Raw genomic sequence first — 13,212 nt, forward strand, 5'->3', positions numbered from 1 at the left:
TTAGCATCAAAATGACCTGAAGTCATTTATCACATTCTCTTCCCCACTTGAATTCCTATTCTTTGGCTATTAGGAGTGCTATGTGCATGGTTATCAAACTAACTGGTCAGTGCAGACCTGTGGAGAGCTGCAGCTGCCACCATATATATATATATATATATATATATATATATATATATATATATATATATATATTGAATATATATATATATTGAACACTTGGTCAGAGCAGAGAGCATTGTGATAAACTAGCCTTAGTTGGAAAAGCTGAGTGCCTCTAGTTTGTGATGCAAGCTGGCATGATTTCCCGAAGCCTATTGTGCTTTGCCACGTAGCCGATGCTGATTGGGACCAGGGAAAGTACTTAACCCACAAGGGCTGGGGGCTGGAAGTAATAATTAGGAGTAAGTATGTAGGGAATAGAAGTAAGATGTAAGGATAGAAATAGATGTAGGAAATAGTAGTAAGATGTAGGGAATAGAGTAAGTTGGAAATAAGAGTAAGCAAGAAGAAAGTAAGATGTAAGTAGTAAGATAGAAGTAAGATGTAAAGATGTAAGTAGTAAAATAGAAGAAGTAAGATAGAAATAAGATGTAAGAAGCAAGATTACAAGGTCCTTGAATAAACTGCATGGGGAAGAGCTCGTTGTTGCCTCCTTATTTCCGCTGGACGGCGGGGTGGCGACACAGACCAGTTTTATGTATTTTATGAAGACCATTTTAGAGAATGACAGATGCAATTCACTTCATGATACACAGATAAGAGGTGGTGTTAACATTTTGAACATGGTCGAAGCAAAATTCTTGCCTAGAAAACTGACTGAGCTGAGACCCATTAACTATTCAGTTGTGGGCTCTATGAAAGTGGGCAAGCCAGGCATTTTTACTCCCTTTGTCACTGTACCAGGTAACATTAAAATAATTTTACTCTTTAAAAAAAAAAAAAAGTTTCTCTCAGCTCCTCCAAGTTTCTAGTTATAATGGGATAGAGTTGTAGCCGTCCAGTGGCCATGGATGAACTGGCTTACCTGAAAGAGGGGCTGGAAATGAAAAAGGATGGGTTACAAGAAAAGGATGAAGCCAAGACAAAGTTTCTGATCAAGGCTCAAAGTTTAATATTCAGCACTGTGTTTATATAGGGAGAGCTCACAGACCCATCCTTTGTTTCAGCTGGATTGTGTTGCAAAGCAAGCTCAGCAGGCAGTCAACTACTCAAAACTCCTATAGGAAACTGCAAATGTGGTGAGGCCCACTTAGGTCATGAAACTATTGTGGCAAGCACTCAATGTCTGTTTAGCCTACTCAGGTCTAGGGGAAGGGCACATAGAGTCATGTTAGATTGCACACTAAATGTGTCCTCCAGTGCTTCATGTCCTGGAAGCCTAGTCTATACTGGGTTGGAAGGTTGTGAGACCTTTAAGAGATGGCTTTTCGTGCAAGATAATTAAGTCATTGGGGGCACTACATTTAAAGGGTGTTATTATAGTTCTTCTGATTACCCAGGTAGTCCCCACAAAGGAGGATGTTGTAAAGAGAGAGCTTAACACCTAAGTTGCTCCAGCTTCCATTCTTGGTGTCTGATCTTTACAGACAAGCCCTTCTGTAATAATACCATCTTCTAGGTTATGACACAACCAGAGAGGCTGTGCAATCTGTTGGACTGGTGATCCCCTACAGAGCTAAATAAACCTCTTTTCTTTAAATCTAGCCTTGGGAATTTTACAAGAGACAACTGACAAAAACAGTGTCCCTCTACTGAAGAAAGCAAACTGAAGACCTTAAAGCTTGAGGTAGCAGAGAATGAGACTAGTGGGGAGCAGCCACTTAGGTGCTAGATGGGAAATAAGTAATACAAGGGCAGTGCACGTGGCCAAATCTGTCTTCATTCTGGTCTAGGGAGCCAGAAAATTGAATCTGGACTACTCTACATACTGAAGAGAATCTGGGAGAGGATTCTGTGTGGCTATAATTGTCTTCCAAATCATGAGTTCTCAGAAGACTCAAAGGAGCACCAATGGAGACTACGGTCTGAATTTAGTGTGACTAGGGCTGATTCTCTAGAACCAGAGGTTGGACTTTAAACACAGCCAAAGAAGAATCTGCAAGAACAAAGGGGGGAAAAGCCCCATAATCTAGAATGGTTTCTATAATGCTCACAATAAAATTGTTACTATAACTTTAATAATTTTGGATAAAATCCAAAAATTATCTAATATGCAAAGAACTAAGAAGATGACTAGTGGTAATATAGGCCTGTGAGTCCTACATTGGAATCTGAGTCCAAAAGATCGCACATTCAAGAACAGTCTGGCCCAGAGAACATTAAAGGCCACTGTAGGAAGATCTTTACTCAAAAATAACCAACCAACCACCCCAAACAATCATAAAAGAACTAAGAAAACATCACAATCTCAGGAAACGGTGGCTATTCTATGATGATAATTTTATCTTCAGTGAAACTCAGAGCAACAGTGAAGGAAAGTCTCAGATGGACAAGGAAATAGAAAAGTAGGGATTTTCTAGGATTGAAAAAATAAAATATTTACAAATCAATAGTTAGATTTAAAACCTAAACAGGTTTGGTAGAAGGGAATGAAATGAAACTAAAGACAGAGTGATAAACTTGAGTGATAAAATTGAGGAATAAAAAGATTGGAAGAAAGCAAACTGTTTAACTTACATGTTTCATTTATTCACATGTACTTATTTGGTGTATGTGTGTGTATGTGTGTGTATGTGTGTGTATATGTGTGTGTGTGAGAAAGGAGAGAGAGAGAGAGAGAGAGAGAGAGAGAGAGAGATAGAGAGACAGAGAGAGACAGACAGAAAGAGAGAGACAAAGAGACAGAGAGAGACAGAGAGAGACAGAGAAAGAGAGAGACAGAGAAAGAGAGAGACAGATAGAGATAGAGAGACAGACAGAGAGACAGAGAGAGAGACAGAGACAGAGAGAGAGACAGAGACAGAGAGAGAGAGACAGAGAAAGAGAGAAAGAGAGAGAGAGAGAGAGACAGAGACAGACAGACAGACAGACAGACAGACAGACAGACAGAGTCAGAGGACAACTTGTGAGTGGGAGTCAGTTCTGTTTCTACTATGTGAGTTCCAGGTACAGAACTCAGGTCATCGGCCTGGGGACAAGTGCCTTTACCTACTGAGCTGATCTGTATGTTTTATTTTTAAATATTGTCCACATATCGCATTATGGTCAGTCTTCTTGGCCTACTCAGAATGCAGTCATGAGGCTTTTGTTCAGTAGCTTTATTGTCAGTGTCGTTTCTGGGTCAGTTTGATTGACTTTCCTCATTATGGGTAGTACGTGTCCTACTTTGCTCACTTCTTAATTTTTAAATATTTGCCAAGCTTTGTCAAATATTCCTTCCTGGGTCCTTTACATTATTATTATATTTTCACATATACTTGAGCCACATTTGAGGGTACAGTTCTGTTACTTGAAAACAATTTGATTCTGTCAGGTCTGATTTAAGATTTGATAGGAGAAGCAAGAAAGCAACATCTGGTTTAGGGTAAAATTTTCTCCTCTATGAGGCAAAAATCCTTAGGATTATGAGGATTTCCACTCCAGATAGTGAGAACAGAGACTCGACTCTCTGAAAGAGTCTTATTTACAATTCTTTGAAGGTTCTTACTCCCGTGTGATCAGCAGTGCTGAGACTCTGGCAGCTCTCTGGACACCTTTTGCTACACAGTTCTCTCCCCTTTAGCACCTTATCTGGTGAATCTAAGCCAACCTTCCCACTCCCATCCATTCCAATTTCTGCAGCACAGAGAGAAAACTGTACCCTTCCCGGGTTGCCCCTGCATGTCTAGTAAAAATGTCTCTCCAGACCATACCCAGGACAGCTGTATGGGCCCTCCTACTTGTAGCCTGTCTTTTGGGTATCACTATCCTTAACCTAGTGGCCAACATCTTGAGACTCTTCAATGGTGTTTTGTCCAATTGTTAGTTGTTTCAGGCAAAGAGGTAAGTCTGTTCCCTGCCACTCCTTCACCAGCACATGTCCCTAGTTCTGAGCTCTGTCACCCAGGTACTGTATGTGAGAGCCCAGTTTCTGTCTTTTGGAAACTAATAGGATTTTAAATAAATATTAAGCAGAGTTAAAACCTAATGTTGAAAAGCAATGGATTTAGTAGCTAATGTAATCTTGAAAAGCTAATATAATCTGTGAAAATCCATACTAATGAAAGACCCCCATAGCTGGGGAGACCCTCACTCAAGTCTCGAGATAACATAACCACCCAATAACTCACGAGAGACCGACCTTGCTGCAATCACATGAGGTTTATTCAGGCCAGACCTGGGTCGAACTCATAGTCTGGCAGGCCAGAGGGGTTCGACCACGAACACAAGAATTGAGGGGTATTTAAAGGGAAAAATCACAAACTAGGGGGAGTGAAAGGGTTACCAAGGAAACATAACAAGAGAACAGTGGAAAATTCTAAAGAGACCCAGTCCCTATTTGAGTCAGGGTCATAAGTAAAACGTCCTATACACTCATTATGCACAATAATGTGGTCTGGTCAATGTTATTCACTTTATGGCTGACCATTTCCTAGAACTACCCAGATGGCTCATATCCTGCCTTTTGTTCTTGGACCTAACTAGGGGGAGCCTTTGTGGCCAACAGGTTTCTGAACCTGGCTAGTCTACATTCTTGGCTCGTTACAGAGACCTTCTATGTCCTTTAAGTAAAGGTTATACAGTATACATACATTTATACTAATACATTTCCCTTTTCATTAGCATACTTTTTCCCAAATTTCTAAATTCAGTCTTTCACTATCTGATTGAAAGACTTACAATAAAATATAGCAATCGAAGATTGTGATACAGATGGTCATATGACCAACAGAATAGGACAAAGTTCAGGACACTCCATGATTGTTTGTGTGGTCAGTTGAGTATCAAGACAGATGAGAAGATATAATCTTTTCAAATGGTGGTAGAGGAATTGTATATTCATATGTAAAAATATGAACTAACACCCTTGCCCACACTATACAAAATTAACTCCAGGTGAATCACAATGGAAGAATTTAAATTATAAAGCTAGAGGAGAAAAACATAGGTGGAAATCTTATGAATAGGATAAAAAAGGCATAGCATATAAATTAAAATGGAAAAACTTAGATTTTGTACAGGTTAAATGCTTTTGAATTAAAAAAAATCAGGCCTATAAACAGGCAATCTGTAGAGTAGGCGAAAAGCTCTGGAAAGCATGCATCCAATAACAGACTTGAACCTGGAAAACACAGAGAACTATAACTGAAAAATAAAAGAATTATTCAACAACAAAACCAGACTGTGCTTTCTAAAATAAGGGCCAGATTCATAAACAGATATTGTACAAATGAAGATGTGTAAAGATGACCAAAAGGGTCATGGAAGAATTCTCTATGTCATTATTTACCATAGAAACAGCTGTTGAAATCCCATATCCTGTTCCACTGAGAAGAGCTGGCAATACCCAACACCACTGCGGATGCTCAAAGGACTCTATGTCTAGCTCTTTATCAGCTAGAGGTACTTGCACATCCTGATTTATTGCCATCCTACTCATAATAGCTGGGAAACAGACCGCACAATCTATAGATGAACAGATAATGAAAACATGGTCCATATACACAATGGCATTTTATTCACTTGTAAAGAAAACTAACTGACCTGGTGAAATTTGCAGGGGAATGGATGGAACTACAAAAATTACCCCAAGTGAGGTTCTCTTTGCCCCAGAAAGTCAGACACTCACACCCCTAATATGTGAATATATTTTATGAATTTTTGGGTTTGTTTGCTTAGGTTGGAATGGCTGTGGAGACTTGGAAGTGAGAATTGGGCTGTGGGAGTGGCAGAGGTCCTAATGAGTACAGAGCTTATAGGACACATGTGTATGAGACTAGAGGGAGGGAATCCGGGGTGGCATGCTTTAAACAGGAGTGCTGGAGAATACTGGGTACAGGAGGAATGGATAAAGAAGCCACATGAAATCCACTGTTTTATACGCTAATAAAACATAATAAAGGATTTTGAACAGAGATACTACGCATGGGTGGATAATGCCAGTTCCAGAAGGTTGTTACACAGAAAACCCTGTGCCAGCGGTGGGACACCTCCATAAGAGTCGTAGGCCAGGATTTGTTGCTCCAGCTCCAGAAGCCCCATACACTATAAGGGTTGAAGCCACTTATGTTGGTTTCCAACCAAAACTGGATAGTAAGACCCTGTTGTAACATATAACTTGGTTGCAGAATACAAACACGGGTAGTTTTCATGGTACCAAGTTACTTTTTGTGCTGGCAGCTGGAAGGCAAAAGTCAGCCATGAGTTTCCTTCAATTTAAATTTTTGCATATTATACCACCAACCTGCTTATTGATATCATAGTGACATGCCTGTTATAGGGATAACCAGCTATTTTCTTATTAGCTCTAAGGCCTACTAAGTGTGAGGGAGCTTATGTTTAATACTGTGCACCTGTTCAAAGGTCCATGGCCAAGGAGAATCTAGAGACTAGGGCCGATATACTACAGTTGTTTTTACAACATGTTCATGAAATTGTCACAGAATAAATTAATTTTTAAAATAAACTAAAAATGAAATTATGATAGCGTCTTTTACCTTGTGATCCAGAAAATTCCATTTCTATGTATTTACCCAAGAGAAATAAAAATAGTTGCACAAAGATATACACACAAAAGCTGATAGAGGGATGGTTTATAATTGTCGAGCAGTACACTAATGGGTACACTAATTGTGGATTGTTTATTTGCTCCATGGAATGCTAGACTTTAACAAGAAACAAAGGATATGAATGCATTCTATATTATGTTTGAATCTCAAGAATATTATAAGTGAAAAATTCAACATTCACATGCATGCTGAGTGATCCATTTATATGAAACGCTAGAAAAATCATGAAACCACAGCAGTAGAATGCAAAGTGGTAGTCACCTAGATTGAGTGTTGGAGGTAGGTACAAGGGCAGGAAAAACATTGATTTGGAGCTATTTCGAAATGACTATGATTACCTAATCTTACCTAATAATCACAGCTTATCACACAGTACACTTAAAAAGGACAGTTTATTTTATGAAATTAATACCTTAAAGGGGAAAGTAAACTTCATATTACCAAAGGACTCTAGTTTGAAAAACCAAACAAACTCAAGGAAATCTTGCAATTTAAGAGTCAGGAGGAAGTTCTTAGCTAAAATAAGAATATGATGTTATTATTCTAATTCCCACTACTTGTGAGTTCAAGGCCTGCTGGGGCAACTCCATGACAACCTGTCTCACAAATGAAAAGGGAGGCCTGAGGGTATAGCTTAGGGGTAAAATACTGAGCATTGACAGTGCCTTCGACTTAGCCTCCAGTATGGGGAATTGGGGAGGACATAGTGGAAGAAATGATAATGATTTTTATATGACTAAAAGCAATTAAAATTACAAAACAAGAACATCAAGGAAAAAAATCATATAGTATGAATGACACAGAGAGGTAAGTAAACCATATATTCAAAATACTTGTCCAAACTGTCAAAAAATGCCCTGAACTGTTTAAAAACTAACTAAGGAGATCTCACAGAGGAGCAAATTCAGAAGACTAAAGGTATATGAAGAGATGACTAAAGTCATTGGTACTCAAAATAAAATACAGGTTCAAAGGGCAATTTATACTCACTAGAAAAAGCTGTAGCACTTTGTACTCCTAGGGTTGAAAGGAAACACAAACACACACACACACACACACACACACACACACACACACACACACACCCTGATAAAAGTGTTCTATGTCATGGTCTTTGGCAGAAATAATCTAACATCTGTGAAAAATAAAATCACACACTGTGTATCATTTAACCTTACTAGGTCCCTACTGAGAATGCCAATGGAAATCAAAATAGACATACTGACACAACAAAGTGTTTATTGCTGCGCTGTGTCTAGACAGTGGGTGTCCATCAACAGGCAAATACCCAGCAAATGCTACTGCACACACGCAACATTCCATTGAGCCATCAGCAAAACGAATGATTTAGAGCTACAGAGGGTGGCTTTGTCTGCCACTTACTGTGGAATAAGACATAAGGATATAAAACAGTCTATTTGTTTTTATAAAACAAAGTAAAATCAAAGTACACGCACACATTGCTAATCTTACGGCAATATGAGCATGAAGGCAAAACACAGAGAACTAGGACCAGGCTTTAACGCTGTCTCTGAAGGCTGCGACGTCATCAGCGTTGATGACCACGGGAGTGTGTGTGAACCCAAGCAAAGAAGCAGACAAGCCAAGCAGCTAGTAAGTTCTAATTGGAAAAGCTTGTCTCTGTTCATACAAGCATTGCATTGGGGCAGTTGGGGTCCAGCACACAGCTGTGGGTGTGTGCCACGATGAACAACTTAAAATCAAGAGCTTACGAATCCACGTTCCCTCCAGGGAGTGCATGGCAGCCTTGGTTCTGAGCACACCATGAACACCCTGCCGGCCTTTTCACCATTCTGCGGGAAGAACCTTGCGGGGGTAGAGGGGTGGGGGTGGGGTGTGGGTGGGTGTGGGTGGGTGGGTGTGGGTGTGGGTGTGGGGCATTTGGCTCAGATTCCAGATTAGTGTTAAGAATGTCCGCGGCTTTAAAGTTTGTACTATGGTTCTGCTCTTTTAGATATCTAACAGTTTAATTACGGGAAAATGCTCTTAATATGTCCCTGCTGTCATTTCTCAGCCATAAGTATCAAAGCACATTAGACTACATATTTGAAAAACAAAACTGCTATGTAGTTGCTTACTCTATTAAAAAAAAAATGAATCCTGGCTTGAGGTTAAGGCAGAATTTTCAGCAGTTTCTGAAATGGCCTAAACATATTTCTGCTATTTTGTACTGTGTATTTATGTGAAGGGGTGCCCCCAGCCATTTCCCAAAATAATGGTCAACCCCTGAAACCCTGAAGCTGCTCAGCGTCCTGTAGCTTTGAAAATTCAGCCGAGATTTACTGCTTTTTCATAAAAATAAACAAGCATGTCCACCTTATTAGCACATATATTTGGTTTTGTTTCTAATAAAGACTAAAATAATGTATATATCAAATAATTGTTTTAAACTAACTTTCTTTGGAATACTATCAGTAACTATGTGTGCCCGTGTATCTGGGATCATGTAAAGATTTTTCAGATGGAAAAGGGTCGTAAGTGAGAGAGCTTAAGAAGCTTGGGGTGAGGTTACTCTATTCATAAACTACCTCATATCTCAATATTAATATAAAAAAATCACTTCTTGGACATGCAAAATGTGAGGATCTGGGAGACTCCCTGGGCGAAATGGTCTCATTGAGTTAGCTAAAGATTCCACTTGGATATTATGGAATCTCCCTACTAACGTGTTGTCATGACTGTTGCCACAGGGAGGGGTGGGGTGGGGGATGGGACCAGATTACCACAAACACATTTCTCCTCAGAAATGGAGGCTACTTTTTCTTTTTCTTAAATCATGGACATGTTGGTGAATAGGAAGGCTCTCGATTTAATATACTTTTATGTGTAAAATGTAATATACAGTATAATACAATGGAGCATAAACTATTCTATATGATGCCATGGGTAATAATATAATACGTAGTCTTGCTAGTGTTCTATACAGATGTAGAATATATGCATTTATAACTGTTATAAAGCAAATATGATTTAAAAAATGTTTTGTTGTTTAGTTTTTGTGTTCTTATTTGAGGAGTTTTGTTGTTTTCAGACAGGATTACACTAAACAGGATTACAATAAATTACAGGATAGTCTTCTCATTGTGATCCTCCTGCCCCAAGTTCCTAAGTGCTCAGATTCCAGGCCCAGTGTTTTGAATGACTTTTACTTTTTATAAACAAGCAATTTATCAAATATAATAAGTGAATGATGGGAATCAAATTATACCAGCCACAGCAGCATGTCTGGGATTACAAAAAGCTGATGAAAAATGTGGGGGAGAATCTCTCCAGAGATCCTGGGTGAAGACAAATATGCCTACTTCTTTAACATAATCAGGTTGATGATACCAAAAATAACTTCAATTCTCTCTCATCTCATGTAGCCCGCGTGGTCCTCTCGCAGGGAAGAAGACACGCGGACACTCTAGGTTCCTTCTGCAGCAACTGTTTTATTGTCTCCATCCATAGTGAAAAAAGGGTCGAACCCAAAATCCGCACTGCTTATATACACCACAGTGCGTGTATCTGCCCACAGCGTGGTGTGTCTGCTCATGATTGGCTGTTCGCTCATTACCCTACGTAACGCCCCGGGATGGGCTGTGACTTGGCGTCTTTTCACTCTACACACATGCGCCAATAGTTGTCTACGCACATGCGCAAACAGTTGTCCACTAGGAGTTAACAGCGGAAGTAGGCGCCATCTTGCCATGGCGAATGCCTCTCAAGATTCACGGCTCCCAACAATCTCAGGAGTCTCATTCTTCAAGTCTGACATTTCTGAGTAGATGTATGTAAAGAAGCGTCCACTCCAGCTCTGCTCTGTGGAGATGCTTAAGCTCACACATGAGGGGTGAGTTAATCAGCGTATGCTGAAGACACACAACATGAGAGTATCTAAGCTTTGTTCCCACATTTTAAAAACTTCAAAGTATATTATGGTCATTGATAATGTGACAGATAATTCTACTATTTGGGAGCATAGAACAGTTAAGTGGTTCTGTTTCTGTGCCTATGGGCACAGAGGGCTCCCTGGATGGTTTGTCTTTGGTCCACAGCTGTGTGAGCTGGGGCAGAATACCTGGCTGGTACCTCATCAAACCTGATGTCTTTACTTCCCAACCAGAAGTAAAGACATGGAAGCCCTGCTTAGGGATAGGCCTGTCATCCTTGGGATGTCTTTCTGAGAAATTCGGTGATATATCGATGATCCTTTTCCATGTGCTGCACTGGGGGCCCTGGGCTAACCTTCTCATGAATGGTCCTTAGACAGGGGACCAGCAGAACCATAGTTCACATTTCAGGTGACACAGCTAGAGTGAGTAATGTGCAGCTGGGGCTTTCCAAAGAGTTCTGTAATTTGAACTTCATTGGAGAGTCCACACATGGCTGCTGCTTTCTGAGACCTGTAGCCTTGGAGGAACATGGAGGTTCCTCTCACAGCTGTTCTGCACAGAAGTGGAGTTTAAAAGCCAGAGAATACGATGTCCACACACAGGTTGTGTTGCACAAGGCCTCTGGGGAGAGTGGCATCCCAAGGTCTCATGTCTGGAAATGTTGCATTATTGCTTTCTGCTCCAAGTTCAGAGGCCACTTTGGATATCAGAGACTGTGGTAACTCCTCCCCTTTCTCTGAAGTAAAGCAAACTTCCTGCAGAGTATCATTTCCAGGCTTCCTTGGGCTTCTTCACAGAAGTTTGGGAGCAGCCAAACTAGTTATGATTTGTGCTTGGAACTAGCTGGACATTATGTCTGTCTACTGAAGCCATCTGTAAGCCTGTTCTAACCCAGAAAGATAGAGAAGGTGTGCTGTCCAGGAGTGGCAAGGATAACTGTGGGAGAGCTCACAGCTTAGGGTTTGTGTCATAACCACCTTTGCATTTCAGTCTGAATCACAGGATTCAACTTATGTAAATATTCATGCTTTTTATATTTAAAAATCCAGAAAAAAAACTCTGTAATAAAATGTTTTTATAGGACCCAACTCTTTGGGGGGGTACCTCTTATTATAGCATTTTTCAATGTTCAATTTATTATTATTTTTTTTTTTACATAATGGACCCAAATTACTTTTATAATCAGGAAAAGTTTTTAAAAACCACAATTTTATACTGAAAACAAATAGGTTTTTTGAAATGGTATTTTCACCAAACTCACAGTGCCCACAGCATACATTTAAATGGCTATTTTCCCCTCTGTGGGAAATTTCACAAAGAGACTCTACATATAAGTTTCCAGATTTGCACATAGAGTGGGAGGGGTGGCTTCTGTGTAAGACTGAATTTGAGTAGTGAATTTAAATAAGATGCCATTGTTCAGAATCCCGAAGCCCAGTCCCACCCAGGTGGAAGACCTGGGGCTCCAGGCAGAGCAGATAGAGCCTGGAGATCGGCACATGCAAATGGTGTTGCATTACAAACAAACAAAAGTGGAAAATGATACAGTCCCAAACCTTCAGAGAGGAAGGTCTGAGGGAGTAAGTGGCCGCTACTGCAGGGAAGGATGATTGCAGGCGCTCTCGCTCTCTGCCTGATGCTCGCTATTTTCAGCAACATCATTCTTGTGGCTGTCAGTTATCAGAACATCAAAAAATAAATGTGTGCATCGGAAGATTTTTCCATTGCTTTCAGCCATCTTTTCAAACATACCCAGAAGTCATCTGCTACAATTACATTGACACAAGCGTCCCCATGGAAACCGAGCGTGGTGTCATAAACATGGCATTATGACTTCTCAGCAGGAGGATGCAGATGGAATTTTGGCACTCAATGTGTAAGGTTTATTCAAAAACACAAATGTCTTGGAGAATAACACCAAGGATGGGGAGGGAGAAGAGAGAAAAACTCATGAATTCCTTTCTGTAAAATGCTTGTTAGGAAGATGGCTCCTGAGGGTTTGCTCACCTCTGGCACACTCAATTTTACTACTACTACTCTTCTTTTCTTCTTTTCTTCTTCTTCTTCTTCTTTTCTTCTTCTTCTTCTTCTTCTTCTTCTTCTTCTTCTTCTTCTTCTTCTTCTTCTTCTTCTTCTTCTTCTTCTTCTTCTCCTTCTCCTTCTCCTCCTCCTCCTCCTCCTCCTCCTCCTCCTCCTCCTCCTCCTCCTCCTCCTCCTTCTTCTTCTTCTTTTCTTTTCTTTTCTTTTCTTGTGCATTACTGTGTTTGGCATGGCATGCTCTTGCTCTTGTCTTGGTCTTGTCTGTCTAGACTACATTTTAGAAAATGAAATTGAAACCCACAGAAGCAAATGGACTTGTCTAAATCACATACCTATCTGTGGCCTTACTGAAGCCTTCTCCTGATTCTCAAGCCATGTTCTGTTTTGTTTGTTTGTTTGTTTGTTTGTTTCATTTTTTCCCCTGACTGTCATAATTTTTGACAACATAACATATGATCAGTTAGATCATTGATTGGGCTCTCTGATGTAGTTTCCATATGACCTGAGTGTGCCTCTCAACAATTTTGCACACTAGAAATTTGTCTTCAGTGTTTCATTGTAGTTAT

This window comes from Mastomys coucha, unplaced genomic scaffold (genome assembly GCF_008632895.1).
Source record: "Mastomys coucha isolate ucsf_1 unplaced genomic scaffold, UCSF_Mcou_1 pScaffold22, whole genome shotgun sequence".
Lineage (NCBI taxonomy): Eukaryota > Metazoa > Chordata > Mammalia > Rodentia > Muridae > Mastomys > Mastomys coucha.